Source organism: Tenrec ecaudatus, chromosome 1 (genome assembly GCF_050624435.1).
Source record: "Tenrec ecaudatus isolate mTenEca1 chromosome 1, mTenEca1.hap1, whole genome shotgun sequence".
Classification (NCBI taxonomy): domain Eukaryota; kingdom Metazoa; phylum Chordata; class Mammalia; order Afrosoricida; family Tenrecidae; genus Tenrec; species Tenrec ecaudatus.
This window is the reverse complement of record NC_134530.1, coordinates 207,012,833-207,025,214: the sequence shown is the minus strand read 5'-3', so window position 1 is coordinate 207,025,214 and position 12,382 is coordinate 207,012,833. Positions and strand designations below refer to the sequence as shown.

The 12,382-nt window shown below is 38.1% G+C and overlaps 1 pseudogene; it reads left to right on the top strand.

Annotated features, from left to right (window-relative positions):
• The first annotated feature begins 5,344 nt into the window (after nt 1–5,344).
• LOC142439356 (14-3-3 protein zeta/delta pseudogene) lies at nt 5,345–8,193 on the top strand (annotated as a pseudogene).
• The last annotated feature ends 4,189 nt before the right edge of the window (nt 8,194–12,382 follow it).

Below are 12,382 nucleotides of genomic sequence, written 5' to 3'. Positions count from 1 at the left end.
TGAAAACAAAAAACCTCACTGCTATCTAGTTGATTCTGACGCACAGTGATCCTATAGGACAAGGTAGAACTGCCCCTGTGGGTTTCTTAGACAGTAACTCTTAACTGGGGAGAATCCCCATCTCTCTCCTGTGGAATAGCTGGTGTTTTTTTAACTACTTGTGGTTAGCAGTCAACACACAGTGTAACCATTATGAAACCAGGCACTTGGAAGTTTTTGTTTAGTATATTTTTCTTATGTGACTAGATTGTCATTTAAGTTAAACATATACACAAACCCAAACATATTATATTTTTAATTGCTTTTAATCAAACGTAAAAAGTATAGCAATAATTGCCAGGCCGCATAGCCTCTGGAGGTATGCTTTACAACACAGATTAAAGTAAAGACCCATCTATGCAGCTACCAGAGTGGCCTTATACTTATTCTACACTCAGGGTTTCTTTTGAGAAATAGATTGTTATTCAGATTAATTTCACAAGAAATATAGAACCATGCATATACATTGTCCACAATAATGTTAATATCATAATTATAAATCACATTGTTTAATGGAATAGTTTTTGAATTTATCTATAAAAATACTTTATATGGCAATGTATACATATTTTTAAAATGGTGGTAACCATGACTCTTGCCCTGAACTCTAGAATACTATTAATTTTTCCTAATATATACACAAGCTTTTATGTTGTGTTTGTAATTACTATTTTGTTTGGAAGGTATTTAGACTCTATGACAGTCTAAACAATAGAGAGGTAGTAAGTTGATTAGTAGGTAGATAAAATTCATGCTCCAGAAAGTCAATGACCTTTGCCTCTTAACCCCTGATGCATGTGTTTAAATTTGACATTTATACTATGGGGATTTAAAGTTCTGAGGTGCCATTGATTTGGTTCCAACCCACAGTGACCGTATGCACAACAGAATGAAACTCTGCTGAGCCCTGTACCAGCCTCACAATTGTTCCTATGCTTGAGTCCATTTTTGCAACTGCTGTGTTCATCCTTCTATTTGAGAGTCTTTCTCTTTGTTACTGCTCCTCCACTTTACCAAGCATGATGTCCTTCTCCAAGGACTGGTCTCTCCTGGGAATATGCTCATAGTATATAAGACAGAATCTCCCCATCTGCGTTAGTCTGGGTAGACTAGAGACACAAATTCATAAACAAGCATATGTATATAAGGGAGAGGTTTATATATAAGAGCAATTGAACATTGAGAAAACATCCCAGCCCAGCCCAGATCAAGTCCATAAGTCTGACATTAGCCTATATGTTTGACAGCAGTCCATAAAGTCCTCTTCAGACTCACGAAACACATGCAATGATGCTGAATGCAAGACAATCACAGGCCAGAGGGTAGGAAGTCTTTGGATCCAGTGGGGTTGTAAGCACCTCAGTGCTGGCAGTGGTCTCTACATGGCTTCTCCAGAATCAGTGGTCTTGTCAGCTGCAATGTCTCCCAGGGAAGTCAGCAGAGAGAGAAGTGTCTCTCTCCTCCACAGAGGAAGTACCAGATTTCCCCGAATTCTCTAGAGAAGAACACGTCCACACAGAAGTCTCATTGGCTATCTACAGATTGACAGCCTGGACTCCACCCCTACACTCTTAATCCTTAAATTGACACCAGATTAGGTGACTGCCACCTCGTCCTTCTCTCTAGGGAGCACTCTACTGCGGCCAAGACAGACCCATCTGTTCTTTTAGCAATTTGTGGTATATTTGGTTTTCATTGCCAGCTCCACAACTCAAAAGAATCAATTCTTCTTTGGTCTTCCTTATTCAATGCCCAACTTTCACATGCATGCGTGGCAGTGGAAATACTATAGCTTGTGTGAGGTGCATTTTAGTATTCAAAGGAATATCTTTATTCTCAATACTTTAAAGAGGCCTTGTGCACCAGATTTACCTAGTGCAATATGCCGTTTGATCCTTGGACCGCCGCTTCCATGGGCTTTCCTTGGGTATCCATGCGAGACAAAGTCCCTGACAACTTCAGTCTTTCCTCTAGTCATCACGATGTAACCTAGTGGTTCAGTTGTGGGGAGTTTGAGTTTCCATACAATGAGTTGCAATCCATGTTGCAGTCTACAATCTGTGGTCTTCCTCAGCAAGTACTTCAATTCTTCTTGTCTTTCAGCAAGCATGGTTCTCTCATTTGCGTTGTTAATAAATGTTTTCTCATCGCAGGTTGTTAATAAATTATCCTCCAATCCTGATGCCATATTCTTATGCATGTTATCCCGCTTCTCTGATGATTTGCTTAGTGTTGAAGCAGGGGTCCTCAAACCTCAGCCTGCGGGCCACAAGCGGCCCATTGAGGACATTTATCTGGCCCGCTGGGTGGTTTTGCCCCGTTTGTTTGTTTTTACTTCAAAACAAGATATGTGCAGTGTGCATCGGAATTTCTTCATAGTTTTTTTAAAACTATATTCTGGCCCTTCAACAGATCTGAGGGACAGTGAACTGGCTCCTGTTTAAAAAGTGTGAGGAACCCCAGTAAAGAGTGAATAGTATGATAAGAGGATACAACCCTGATGCCCAGCTCTCTGGATTTTATCCATGAAAGAATCCCTTGTTCTGTTTGCTTGTGCCTGAGCCATAGACAAGTTCTGAAATGGCACATCGAAGTATTCTGGAATTCCCATTCTTCTCAAGGTTATCCAGATTTTTATAACTACAATATAATATGGTAGTCAAACAGTATGAATACAAAATCACAGAAACACATATTAAACTAAAATATCAAAATGTGAATTGATTTTTAATGCATTCTCTATGTAGAGGTGTGCACTTCTGAAGGCGATGTTTACATCTCCCTAACCTTGCCCTGAAGAATTCTGTGCTGTTTCATTTACACACTTCAAATGGCATTGGGAAACCTCAAGGAACTTAGGTTATGTTTCTTTTCATTGCTCTTTGAGTTTGAGGGCAAAAGAAATCTGAAGGAGCAAGATCAAGGCTGCAGGGAGGATAGGGAAAGGTTTCCCAATGAAAATGAGCATAGAACTTGCTATCCTCAAAGAATGAACAGGCTCACTGCCTTGATGGAAAGATAAAAATACCTCCACACAAATTTCTTGGTCTTTTATCCATGCATTCTTCTTAAAACATCTCCCTAATAGAGCCCATTAGAATCTAGTATCCTTCCACAAAATCTACCAAAATTACTTCTTTGGTATCCAAAAAAGAAAACAGTTACCATAGTCTTCTCAGTTGATACATTAGTCGTCTTCAAAAAAGCTTGCTTACTGTTTTGGAAGTAATTTTTTCCTAAAGTTATAAACCACTCAATGAATATTAAGATGGTGATACAGTTTTATAGTAAATTTAAATGACACAAAATATGCCATTTTGTATTTTACATATGGCATTTTTCTATTTTAAATTAATATGTTTATATGAATTTGGAATCCAACAATATTTAAAGGAAAGATGAAATCTTATTTTTTAAAATTAATGTAGAAGAATTGAAAATATTTTAGGATAAAAAGAATGCAGAGAAAGTACAGAGTTCCCAGACATGTTGTCAACCTTCTACATGCACTTAATCCTATTAACATTTCACATTAGTGTTAGCAATTGAGGATACATTATTACTGACTAAACTTTCTCCAGGTTTTTCAAAACTTGGTAGCTCATCTCTTTTTATCACTAGGAAACTAAGATTTTTTTTATGACTAAATATTATTTAAACATATTGATGTACCACTTTTTATACATTAAGTTTTGCTCTTTGTTTTGTATGTTTTATGGGATTATATATATATATAATGTGATATATATATATATATCACACTCACTATGATGTTGTCATGCAGCGCAGTTTCATGACTTTAAACTTCCCTATGCTTCATCTTCAGACCTTTTTTCCCCCATCCAGTTGAACTTCTGTCAACTGTTTAGCTCTCTCTACGCGTTTGTCGTTTCTAGAATTTCATAGAGTTGGAATAACACAGTCTACAGCTGTTTGTCTCACTTCTTTCATTTTAAATGAACTCAAATTCACTGTCATCAAATTCATTTTGCTTCATAGTAACCCTACAGGATGTGTGGAAATAACTCATATTTCTCTATTATGCGTGTACATTCCCCCAGGTCTTTCAATAGTTGGATAGCTCTTTCCTTTTTTTATCACTGAAAAGCTTACTTCTCCCTTTGTGAAAGTCACTGAGCATTATTTCATAGTATGGTTGCACCACTGCTTATACATGTACCTATTGAAGAACATCTTGGTTGCTGCCAAACTTTGTTATTCACAAGTAAAGCTGCAATAAACATTCATGCTCAGGCTTTTGAGGGTAGATATATTTTAATCTCTTTAGATAAATATTTAGATGTGTGATTAAAATTATACTAAGCCTATGTTTAACTATCTAAGACACTGTCAGATTCACTTAAAAAAGTAGCTTGCCAATTTTTAAAAAACGTTCTGCTAACAATAAATAAGGGCTTTTTGTTCCAACTTCTCATCAGCAATCGGTGTTGTCCAAGTTTTCTATTTTAGTCAAGAGCCCTGGTATCACCGTGGATGAGTATGTGGCTGCTGCTATGAGTGGGAATGAGTTGGAATGTCTCTTCTAGCCTTTGTCTTTGTAGCTCGCACCGAATGCTTCACTGGGAGCCTGCAGCAAGAGTGCAGAGGAGTCTAAAGAACGTGTGGCACAGTTTTGCGCGAGTATATGATCGCCATTTTTGGAGCAGGAGGAGAGAATCTCATGTCCAACAAGGGCAGCCAGTCTTGACTGAGATGGCTACAAGGAGGACTAGTGGCAGTGCAGGCAGTGTAGGAGGAGCTACGGCAACTGCAGGTAGCATGGGGCAGAGCTCCTGTAGCATGACCCATGGAAAGAGTGAACTTGAGTGCTCTGGGCCAGGGGACTGACTGGCTTGCAGAGTGGGGTACCCTTTGGGGTCCTCAAAGAACTTTGTAAAACTCTCTCAAACAGGCCAGAGGCTAGTGGCTTGTGTGGCTAAATGAGTGAGGCTTTAGACGTGAGTGAGAAAAGGGGTTGTTCTGCACAAAGAACTGCTTCCTGATCCTCACCTGTGTTAACCTGTTAATGTATCTACTCACGCCTCATAATCATGAGTCCTGCTGGTGAGTTCTCTGCAGCCACGCCACAGAGCATTGAACTCAACCGAGAAGCAGAGGGTCATGGGAGAGATGGTTGGTGTCAGAATAAGGTAAACAAAGTTTAATGATCGAGGCATGTCCAAATTCTGCCTCACATAAATTCTCTGGGACAAATGTGGAGCTGGATTATCTTTCCCCTTTGAGTAGCCAGAGGAGGGCAGATGTGGCCTCCCTACTATTTATTAAGACACCACTTGAATGGGTGATGTTCCAAGTATACCAGAACACCCTTAGAGGAAGATGTGCCAGTAGCTTGGGAAAAGATTGCAGTCTTGGAAACCGAGTGAGGTAGGTCTATTGTGCTGATGTCCACGGCCTCTACATGTTGAAATCAACTCCATGGCAAGGGGAACCGCTATGCCCTGCTTATTGTTGCTGCAGTTGCCAGTTCCCTAATGGCACATGAGAGGAGCCCGGTGGCGTTGTGGGGTATCAGTGGGCCTGCTAACCTAAATGTCCAACGTTGGAACCCAGCAGCTGCTCAAGGATGAGGCAAGCTACGCCCATAAAGATTCATAGTCTCTGACACCCAAAGTAGCACTTTTATTCTGTGAATGCATATGAATATACATTTTTTCTTTATTTAGAATTTCTATCCCTCTTCTTACATGGGCTTTTCATTTTTTTGCCTATGTACATATTTTATGTTTCAAAATGATTGTTTGGCCTGTGAGCAGTGAGATCCAGGGAGAGATGTCAGCCTGCCACTGTGCTTTCCAGACTGCTGAGCCCCCATCTGTCCGCTGCCACCCACTCTAGACACAAACATCCAGCCACGGATAAAAGTGAGCTGGTACAAGAGGCCAAGCTGGCCTAGTAGGCGGAGTGATGTGATGAGACGGCAGGTTGCCTGAAGTCTGCAACGGAGCAAGGTGCTGAGTGATCCCGCGAGGAGAGGAATGTTCTGTTGGTTGCTTAGGAAACATGTTGGAACCCATAGGTCATCTTAAGTATTGAGCAAAGATAGAAGATGCCGATAAAAAACAAACAAACAGAAGATGGCACAAGAATAGAAAGAGAAAAGAGACCGAAGTGAGAGATGTCTGCAATGATGTACTGCTGTCTCTTTTGGAAACGTTCTTGGTCCCCAATGCTTCATAAGCAGAGAGCAACATATTTTATTTGCAAATGAAAGCTTACCTTTGCTTGGCTGAGGTTGCTGTTGGTGATGACAAGAAAGGGATTGTGGACCAGTCACCACAAACATACCAACAAGCATTTGAACATGGCAAAAAGGAAGTGCAAGCAAAGCATCCTATGAGATTGAGTCTGGCCCTTAGCATCTCTTGATCCACGATGAGCTTGGGAATGCCAGAGAAGGCACTCTCAGAAAACTACCTTTGATGAAGCCATTGCGGAATCTGACACATTAAGTGAAAAGTCATGCAAAGAGAGCACACGGACAATGCAGTTCCTCAGAGCCAAGTTGACATGGAGGACATCAGACACCCAAGGAGATGACGTCGAAGCAGGAAAGGAGGGAAAAATTAACCAACTTCCCAACTTTTACACAGTAGGTCCATGCCGTCCCACAAATAGTGTTTTGTTAACAATTTATGACAGGTTTAGGTTTCTTCTATTTGAATTTCTACGCTTCCCCTGTGTTTTGTATGTTTAATACTAGGGGAGTAGATCCAGTTAACATTTAGCAAATTACCTGTTTTCATCTTGTGAAGGCCAAAATAGGGATGTGGAATTTTTATACAAATTATACGTGTTTGGCATAGTACTTGTGGTACGTTGTGACTTCACAAGGACCAGTGTGAAAACTGCCTCTATATCTAAGCAAAGACATGGCCTGTCTATTGGTTTGTTCTGGTTGGGGAGAAAAGGAATAATTGGCTGCAGTCCCAGGTGTAGACATCGCGGGTACTTTAGGATTCAGAGCACTTAGCAAACCTGTGGTAGAAGTTGATAGCCCACTCCCTGTCTCCCGCCCCCAAAAGAAAGAAAGAAGGAACAGCAAGGAAATCGGTAGCCCACGTTAAAGGGCTAACATGTACCACAGATCGTACATGTGAGAGCGCGTGCGTCTATGGAATACAGAATCTCCATCTGCGCACCGTCGCCTGCACTGCACCTGGAGAAGCGTTCCTTTAGACAATGTGTGACCCAATTTATTTAGAAGAGCAGAAACAATTCACATTCCATTATTTGTAAAGCTACCTGCTGTTTGCTTTCATTCTTTCTGCTAAACTCATTTTATTTGCATTTAAAAGTTTTGAGCAACCTAAGAACACATGTACAAGAGGCAGTGAAAATGGACTGCTTGGTATCAATTACTTCTTGCATATTAAGAGCAGCAGTAAAACAAACAAACAAAAAACATGTATTTAACTTCTTTCAGGTGTTTTGTTTTTGTAATGTTTTGATATTTGCCTAACCAGAATGCTCTGTAAAAATTGTTAACAGGGAAATAACTTGAGATGATGGCTACCTTTGTTTAATGTCTCATGAAATTTTCATGAATAATCCAAGCATAATAGTTAACAATATGTATTAAGTTGAAGTAAGTGGAATAAAAGTTTTATGAATTGCAAATAAATGAGTGTTTGATCATCATATCATAAATTCCTTCTGTAAAATAGTTCTTTGTCTAGTTGTCCTTCAAGGCCATGAGAGGGTTTGTGTTTTGTGTGGGGTATCGGGGAGGAGGGAGTGTTTATGGTTTTTTTGCTGGAATGGTAAATGCATTAGGACGAAATACCTTGTCCAGATCTAGAAACAATTTCAACTTTTTATTTATAGCAAAATAAGGAAAGAGTCTTAGGTTTTACCAATGCAAAAATTTATAACATTGTGTTTCCTGGTACGGTGCCTTAGTGAGAGGGCGTACAGGAACCACAGTAAACAGACCACTGATGGGAAACAAATCTAAAGCAGCATGCGTTTTCACATTTTAATGCTTAGAGTCTACAGACCTTTCCTACTTCAGTGCAGTGCGATACAGCACACTCTTTTCTTCATTTTATGCTCCATAGAATTATGTTCTGGATTCTGAATAATTATTTAACTCTTTCTTATGTATCATTTTAGGAAGCATATATGAAATAACCAGAAAAATCAGTAAGTTACAGTAGGGAAAAGCAATTCTGGCATATGGTGTAGAAAAAGTGGATTTTTAACCCAACCGAACACTATGATTCGGCTTTTGGGGAGAGTGACAAATAAGTTTGCATTTCTTATTTATTCCGCAAAGGCAAATATTATTATGAAGGAAGTGTGTAAAAACAAAAATATAATAAATTTGTTAGTGATAATGTCATTTCAGTTATATAAGCCTTAGATCGGGTCATTATTTTCTGATTTAGAGCTTGCATGGTGTTGTTTAACATTATTTAGCATTTCTGTAACACATTATGACTCTACAGCACAGAAAATTAATAGCAATGTTCTTGTGTTTCTAGGCAGATTCAGTCACAACTACACTTCTTTAAACTTCCATTACGCTGCAAAGGGAATGGAAAGATTTCCATGGAAACTTAAAATCAAGCTTTCAAAAGACAAGAAAATTATATTCATCATATTCATTATTTTTTTAAAGAACTCTGGCAGGTTTCATAAAGTGTAATTTTATTTTATAGAAAGTATATACCTCATCATAACTACCCTGTGCTTGCCTAGAAGCTATAATATTCCAGCTTCAATTAAATATCAATGCTCAATTTCTCTTTTAAATGTTCTGGCCCTCTAATATTTTCTGGGTTTTGTTTGTTTGTTTTTATTAGAAGCAAACTGCACAGCTGTTTACCCTGGAACACTTTGTTCTAAGAAACATTTTAACATTTGCCCTGCTAGATAAGTCAAACTTACATTACACAACGATAAAGTATGGTTTTATAGATGCTAGAATACACACAGTTTTTTCAGCAAAAGTAATCATTAAAAATATGTTTTACACAAATACATGTTCATGCACATCAAAATATAGACTGTCCAATGTGAGTATATTTATGAGTATATATAGGTCTGTCTGTAGGGATATGTACATATGTTAATATGTGATGCATATATGTTCATATATAAAGTTAAGCACAAGAGAGACACAGATGCAGATACATCCAAGACTTGTCCAAATACCTAGCAGAATTGTTTTACTGGATAAGAAGTCTGAGCATAGCTTGTGCATCCTGAAACCCAAAGCACAAACAATCAAACCACAAACATTAAATGAAGATTGGCTACTACTACTGAATTTTCTGGTGAGGAATGAGGAACACAATTAATGGTTCCAAAGAGAATGGATGAAAAATGCAGCACAAAACTGAAATTAAAAAAAAAAAGTAAGGGGATGCCCTGCAAGCGGAATTCAAACCAGTCTCAGAGAAGACCTTTCCATCAACTGAAACAACCGCCCACGGCAAAACCCACTGTTTCTGAGTTATTCCTTCAGGACAAGGTGGAACCGTCTCATAGGGTTTCCAAAGCTGTAAATCTCATGGAAGCAGATTGCCACATCTTTTTATCCAGGAACAACAAACAAAGAAAAACATGTGGTCTGCAATTGTGGTCGACCTTTGTGCACTTGAACCGCGACACCACTGGGAGTCTCTTTCAATAACATAGTGTCTCCTAAATTAAATGACAGCACTGTGCGTTCTTTCTTCTTCTAAATAACAATCTGAGTGAAATGCAAGGGTAAACATTTACCGTAAATCCCAGATTCCCCAATTTATTTGACCTACCAGAGATTTTCAGAAAAACAAAACAAACAAAGAGACCCTGGCCCTTAAAACCATTTGTGCTTTAACCCTTAATCCAGGATAGTGGCTGCATCTGCATTTGAAGCCTCCCTGTTGTTCCAGCATCCCAGGAGGACAGTATCACCCCCTTGGGAAATGGTGCTGAGAAAGTCAGGGAAACTAGATTATATAGTGACAGACTAGCCAGAACGCAGCTAGTGAGAATATGGACACATGGCAAAAATTATAACTGCCATTGAATTATACTTGATTATTCACGTCAAAGGAAACACAATTAGAGGAAAAATAGCAAAGTAATAATTATGTTTCTCTTAGAAGAACTAGAATCAGCAAAAACTTTCCTGTGAAGACTGCTTATTACTTTCCATCAAATCAGCTCCAACTCAAAAAAACCACAGCGACAGCACCCAAACTCTTGCTGGGTCCTGTATCGCCTACACAGTCACTGGTATGTTCCAGTTCACTATTGCAGCCGCTGTATATTTTAGCTGCCTTTTAATCTGACCTCATTTTTCACTCCATAGTGAATAATGTTCTGTTGTGAGCCAGAAGAATCCATTAGCTAGGTTTTGGAAGTAAATAGCCTGTCTCTGCTTCCTAATTTGTTTCAGTGCAGAAAGTTTTGGAATTTATGAACCACAGGTGATCATGCGTGTTTCACTATTAGCATGGGCCATACAAGTCCCCACAGCAGGAAAACTACACTGACTGGTGATAGTTGAAAGAAGTCAATACTTTAAGTTCTCTGACTGAATGGTTTCTGGCGCAACCTCTAAATTTATCCATTGGAACAAGAAATTCATGGGCAAAATGTAAATGAACAAGTGTGCCTTTGTCTACATAAAACATTATTTACAAATGTAAACAAAAGTTTATATCTCTTAATTTATTGGCTTCTAAATTAGAGCGTCAAATACACTTTAAGAGCAAAATTATTGATAGGTTTTATAGTAGGTAATTTTACTACAATGAAGGATATAATTTCATTAGAAAATACTTTTACAAGACAATTTGATATACAGACATCCATAGTACATATACTGAAAATATTCTCAAATTACAAATGTTAAGAATGATGAGCTCAGGATGTCAAGTAAGTGGTTTTATTTTTCCTTGATATTATTCTGGTTGTTCAAATTTGTTTCATTTTTGCTTTTCATTAGCATACTTATTTTAAAATGAATATGGGCATGTCTTAATTAAAATATCTAATAGTAATAAATATTACTTAAATACAAATAACTGAAATCAATAATTTATATACACTATATTTTATATGTGTTACTTTTTTCTTTTATACATGCTAAAATTGAAAAATAGAAATCTTAAAGAGGCTCCTTAGTATGAACTCAAGGCAGCATGCTATATGAACCTTTCTCTTCTTGGTAAAATAAATAATTTTAGCAACATTGCGGATTCAATAAGATTCAATGAGAAGCAGCGGAATAATATATGAGGAAATGGTATTGGACAGATAGAAGAAAAACAGAACTAATTTCAAATGTCAAGAGCACTATGTTAAAACACCTAACATTAAAAAAAACACCTAATATTTAAGTTGAGGTTTATAGAATGTAAAGTTTAGATGAATATAGCCATAAGAAACCTGGCTAAATGATGCAAGCCAGGATTCATATCCCCTCTTTTCCCCTAAATATTTACTTTTTCAAAAATTTGTGGGCTAAAATTATTTTTCAAGACTATATAAATTATTAAGGTGTTCTGGTAGCATAGTTGGTTTCACATTGAGCTGCTCACTGTAAGTTCTAAAATTTGAGCCCACCGGTTCTCTGCTGGGAGAAAGATGAACTGTATGCTCCCATAGAGATTTTAAGTATACTAGAAACCCACGCAGGCAGCTGGATCCCGTCCTATGGTTCCTAAGTGTCAGAATGGACACAGTGGCAGTGGATTGGGATACAAAGTACTAACGTATTCTAACTCAACTAGTATACTCAAATTCAGAACAGTTGCTGGGCATGTGCCATCAGTTGATCATGCAGTTAATGGATCAATCCAGATGGATAATTGAATTAAATTTTATAACTGGGCTATGGAATTAAACTTTTAGTTCTCTAAAATCTTTAACTCTATATAGGTATCAAATAATCATTCACCACTAAAATTTTCTAAAGTTAATGTGAATATAAAATATGTATTTCTTATAGCATTAAAATGAACATTTACAAGACAATATTTTCCTATTAGCTAAGAGAAAAGTCTAGTTGTTATTATATTTAAGTAATCATTTTCACTAATCTTGGCCCTCTGTTAAAAATAAAGTTACTTTAGAGTCAGTAAGTTGAGAGTTGCCGAAGCCTGTTGTGGGAAACTGAGGACCTAGAAGGCGGTCTATGCGGCCTCCTCCCAGAACGAGTGACCACTCTCCATCCCTGGTGTGGGGCACGCCCCTCCATCCCAAATATGGGAAAGTGCATCAATACATGATATTCCAGGAAGGACATGTCTCCACAGCTTATCTGCCCCCACCCCCATACACACTTAAATAAAGATGTCTCCTACAGACACCTGACAGCTCA